This window comes from Oncorhynchus mykiss, chromosome 26, assembly GCF_013265735.2.
Source record: "Oncorhynchus mykiss isolate Arlee chromosome 26, USDA_OmykA_1.1, whole genome shotgun sequence".
NCBI lineage: Eukaryota > Metazoa > Chordata > Actinopteri > Salmoniformes > Salmonidae > Oncorhynchus > Oncorhynchus mykiss.
In genome coordinates this window covers 11,322,347-11,327,939 of record NC_048590.1, presented here as the reverse complement: position 1 = coordinate 11,327,939, position 5,593 = coordinate 11,322,347, and the positions used below count along the sequence as shown (strand labels likewise).

The following is a 5,593-nucleotide window of genomic DNA, read 5'->3' as shown; positions in this document are numbered from 1 at the left end:
GTGGTCATTTCCCCAGTTACACCTCATATTTGGACAACTCATTTTCTAGGTGCCAATTCAGTCTGTAGTTATTTTTTAAAATATACTTAAAAAAGCAATCTAACAGTATCAGGTGTAGATGTTAGATGAATTTAACATCAACAGCAGTCATGAGATGATGTGTAAAACATGTTGTTTCTATCATATTTGCATTGTCACTAAATTCTCTATTCTCCTACTTTGATACGGCCAATTGTTATTTTAACTCAATTTAGGAAAACAAAGCAAACACTGTTATTACCTAATTTGTTTGAATTAACCCTGACTGACTTATACAGTGCATTCGGAAAGTATTCAGACCCCTTCCCTTTTTCCACATTTTGTTACGTTACAACCTTATTCTTAAATGGATTCTATTTTTTATTTTATTCTCCTCAATCTGAACACAATACCCCATAATGACAAAGCAAAAACAGGTTTTTAAATGCTTTTTATTAATTTATAAAAAAAATGGAAAACAGGAATACGTTATTAACATAAGCAGTTAGACCCTTTGCTATGAGACTTGAAATTGAACTCCTTGAGATGTTTCAATAACTTAATTGGAGTCTACCTGTGGTAAATTCAATTGATTGGACATTATTTGGAAAGGCACACACCTGTCTATATAAGGTCCCACAGTTGACAGTGCATGTCAGAGCAAAAATCAAGCTATGAGGTCGAAGGAATTGTCCGTAGAGCTCCGAGACAGGATTGTGTCTAAATACAGATCTTGGGAAGGGTACCGAAACATTTGAACATTTGTATTGAAGGTCCCGAAGAACACAGTGGCCTCCATCATTCTTACATGGAAGAAGTTTGGATCCACCAAGACTCTTCCTAGAGCAGGCCACCATGCCAAACTTAGCAATCGAGGGAGAAGGGCCTTGGTCAGGGAGGTGACCAAAAACCTGATGTTCACTGACAGAGCTCCAGAGTTCCTCTGTGGAGATGGAAGAAACTTCCAGAAGGACAACCATCTCTGCAGCACTCCACCAACCAGGCGTTTATGGTAGAGCGGCCAAACGGAAGCCACTCCTCAGTAAAAGACACGACTGCCCGCTTGGACTTTTCTAAAAGGCACCTAAAGGATTCTCAGACCATGAGAAACAAGATTCTCTGGTCTGATGAAACCAAGATTGAACTCTTTGGCCTGAATGCCAAGCGTCATGTCTGGAGGAAACCTGGCACCGTCCCTACGGTGAAGCACGGTGGTGGCAGCATCATGCTGTGGAGATTTGTTTCAGCAGCAAGGACTGGGAGACTAGTCAGAATCCAGGCAAAGATGAACAGAGCAAAGTACAGAGAGATCCTTAATGAAAACCTGCTCCAGAGCACTCTGACTTCGCCTTACAACAGGACAACGACCCAGTGCACACAGCCAAGACAACACAGGAGTGGCTTCGGGACAGGAGGAGAGATTACTAGAAACTACCTTGGTTTCCCCCTATTATCTGTGGATTAATTGCCAGAGTAGAGAACAGACGGTTTTGTGTCTCAGAATCGGTCAAAATTCTACAATGATCCAGAAAAAGGCACCTTGTGCATTTCAGCTAAATAGCAATGTTTATATCCCAGGACAAATTAGCTAGCAACAGCAAGCTAGCTAGCTAAATGTCCATTAATGATTAATATGTTTTGACCTGTCCCCAAATTCATATAAATTGTTCAGAGTTTGTTTTGATATTTCAACCTGCGTGTCTGGATCGTGTCTGATGTGGATGGAGTAGGAACGATAGGAACGTTCGTAGGAACGGTGCGTGCAATCCAGAATCCTTGGGACGTCCCTACCCTAAACCCTAACCTTACCCTAATCTTAACCCTTACCTAACCCTAACCCTTACCTTAACCATTTTACATTTCGACTTCAATGGGGGTAGGGATGTCCCAAGGATCCCGAATAGAAACAGTTTACAAATTATTATCAAATCAGAGAACAGCAACAACTCTGAGGAAAGTCTTACATCTTGAAAGTGAACTAGCTAGCAAGTTAGCTAGTTTGCAAGCTATCAATAAATTTAGCATGGGAGCTAATTAGCTAGCCTGCTAGGTAATAGTATTTGCATGGTTTACACTTACGTGGTGGTAATTCATGAGTATTGCTCCAGATCAGTGTTGTTGAGGTAGCTAGGACATCCAAAATGGACCCATAGCTAGCTAGCAAATTTGTTTTATATTTAATATTTGGATTTTGTTCGCCAATCTATGAAGGTAGCTAGTAACACTGCTGGGATTTGGTCTCTTTATGCAGCCTGTACGTAGATGCAAGAGAAAGATGCCCATGCAGAGTCCAGAGGATAAGACAGCCGAAGACCAAAGTGGACTAGGATGCTGGTATGTATGCTGTTCTACTAGCTAACTAGGTTAACCTGTTGAATCAGGTTTCCAAGAAAATTGGACTGAAGTATTGACATTTTTAATGATCAATTGTGTGCTTGTGATGTATTACAGGTCCCAGCATGCCTATGAAAGGAAAATATTGCTTGTCTTACCCAGGTACCAGCAGTCTTGGACCTATTGGTAAAATTACTTTTACAACCAGGTATTTGTGTGGGATTTATGCCAATTAAACTGAGGGATAAGGCTTGTTAGTTGCAACCACTCGCAAATTCATGCGATGAACACGATAATTCTAACCATTGTTTGCATTATTTGTAGTAAAACAACTCTCTACTATGCTGTGCCATTATTTGTGAGAAATCAGTTTAATACAGCCTACACTGAAACTATGTATTCTGTTGAAGGTTCAGTGTCTAAGGTAGAGTTTTTTGAGGGAAAGATAAAGTGGCAGGAAAGAATAATTAAAAGAACTCGAGACAGAGTGCCTGCGGGAACAGTTGAAGGGGACTGAGGAAGGAAAACAGCCACCTGGTGAGAGACATTAAGTACATTAACCCTATTTCTTATGTGTAGTCAAAGGTCTTGAAGTGGTGATCCGCAGGTACCATAAAGTCCTGAAGACCAAGAAGTTCCGGACCATGTCTGAGGCTTTGCATTACAACAACGTGGATAGAGGCACCATCACAGCCACAATACCGATCGCCAAACCCCTGTACAAGGAAATCTACAGCACCCTGGTGTTCGACCCATGAATAGAAACACTGCTTGCATTCACAAAGTGTTGTGCCGGCCATGTAACACCAGAGAATAAGAAGGTGATAGAGGATATGAAAGCAAGAGGCCATTTGCTCCCATTACAGATAAAGTATAGTATATCATTGATAGTCTCAGCTATGTTGCTCTGATAAGATACAGAGTTTAGAAGTTCTGTTAGAAGTGAGATGTTTTTACATTCTCCACTTTATTACACAGGTCTACATTCCGTGCACCTGCACTTTAGTCCAAACCCAGGGTCCCACGTGTGTGTGTGTGTGAGTGTGTGTGTGAGAGAGTGAGAAAGCCAGTATGCTTGTCTGTGGTCAAAAAAAAACTGTACTAAGAAAGGCAAATATACTGAGTGAGTGAGTGGGGGCACAACAGATAGTACACACTGTCATGACTCTCCTGTGAAGTTCTGAAGGATCAGGTTACAGTGGGTCCGCTCTACAGCACCCTCTCTCTCCCGCAGAGGGGGAGAGGGGTGAAGTTGGCAGTTTTATAACGGTCGTAAATACCTGCAGGAACTCTCTCCCACTCTGCAGAAATGGAAGTTAAAAATCCCTTTGCTACAGCAGAGAGAGATTTTGTAGTACAGTGACATCCATGATTGGATAATGAAACAATATTTTTTAAATCCAAACAGTTGGAATGGTCCGTGGGTACTTAAAGAACAATTATGTCAGATCAGTTGTTGTTTTGGGATCTCATTAAGGACAGTATAACATAACTGTGTCTCTGAATGTGTATATTTCCCAGTTGTCAGGTTAACATCTAAATGTAGTGGAATTTATAGGATTAAATATAAAACCATATGTGAGAAGATGAAATGTAATGTTAGCTTTCTAAATGATAATTGTTTTTCATATAAAAGTTCCACCCAGTCAGTGACCACACCCACGTGAGCACAGATATTATGTCGGCGTCATGGAATGCCCCCTTTTGCCAGACTGCATAAAACCCCTCCTAACGAAATTTACTTTAGACCAAGCAGGCAGACGGTGTTGAACCGGACGTTACAAATGGTTAGACTCTATGAGACCAGAAAAACATGGAGCGTGGCTGCAATGGTAATGGTAAATGGTAAGAATTTAAATCTCTAGAGACCAGTACATTGCCGGGTTGCTACCTGAAATGCAGAATATCCTTTTTTTATGTATCTTTGTAGAACTTTGACCTTTTCTGAGTCACACAAAATCATAGTTTCTATCACTCCTTCAGTCTTCTGTGGACTTTATATGTTGGTTGGCAAGCAACTTTAAGGTGCATTACAACCACCAACTAAACTCTAGTGTGGACCTCAGTTCATCTTTCAATCACCAAAGTGGTGATATGCTCCTAAAAACCAATGAGGTGATGGAAGAGGTGGAATTTGCAGCTAGTCAAGCGTCAAAAATAGTTATATTTTAGCGCCTGGCTACCCAGACACGCAGAAACAGTTTAGATTAAATGATTGAATAACATGTATGTGTACATTTATTTTGCAATGCTCACAGTGTGGTCAGCATGTTAGAAAAAAGGGTTCCAAAAGTGTTCTTTGGCTGTCCCCAAAACACGTTTTGGTTCCAGGTATAACCCTTTTGGATTCCATGAAGAACCCTCTGTGGAAAAGGTTCTACATGGTACCCAAAAGGGTTGTACCTGCAACCAAAAATATTTTTTTCCTATGGGGACAGCTGTGTGGAAGGACAGATGCAAAATGAGTTAATAAAAGTGATCAATGCACTTTTTGATGTCTCTATCTTTTTTGGGGGGGGGGGGGGGGGGGGGTGTATTTGTAGATATTATATTAAACTCTTATAAGTTGGAATACTTATTTTAGGGTACTCTGCCCCTATCAGTCCCTTTTAAAGACTGCATATACAGAGTCTGTTGCATGTGTAATTAACTATTGATAAGCTTTAATTCTGGCAAATAAGGATGTAACGAATAAAAAACTACAAATGCATGACTTATAGTGTGAGAATAGGAAAACACTGAATAAAGGCCTTATAAATAGCCAATAATACCTGATAGGCTGAAAGGCTTTATAAGCTACTTACAGTATAATCTACAAATCAGTGCCTAATACGTATTCCTTAAAATAAAGTGACACCCAAGCCACCAAAGTACACAAGACATGTAAAGTATATACAATTAAATACTTTTTACACAGTAAATTATAATTATTCCCATATTAGTATTTCTCTACCACCTACTGAAAACTCTTTGCAATCAGTCCATGAATACATATCAAATCAAATTTGATTAGTCACATGCGCCGACTACAACAGGGGTAGTAGACCTTACAGTGAAATGTTTACTTACGAGCCCCTAACCAACAATGCAGTTTCAAAAAAATATGGAAAGAATAAGAGATAAAAGCAACGAGTAATTTAAGAGCAGCGGTAAAATAACAATAGTGAGACTATATACAGGGTAGCTCTTCCTTTCAAAGTTGCGAGCTTACACCGCGGGACTTAGAAGTACCCAGCTTTAC

The 5,593-nt window shown here is 40.1% G+C and overlaps 1 long non-coding RNA gene across 1 annotated transcript; it reads left to right on the top strand.

Annotated features, from left to right (window-relative positions):
* The first annotated feature begins 2,257 nt into the window (after positions 1-2,257).
* LOC118944497 lies at positions 2,258-4,772 on the top strand. The gene is made up of 3 exons (XR_005039835.1): positions 2,258-2,352; positions 2,470-2,560; positions 2,932-4,772. It is a non-coding gene; the product is annotated as an uncharacterized LOC118944497 (long non-coding RNA).
* Positions 4,773-5,593: the final 821 nt, after the last annotated feature.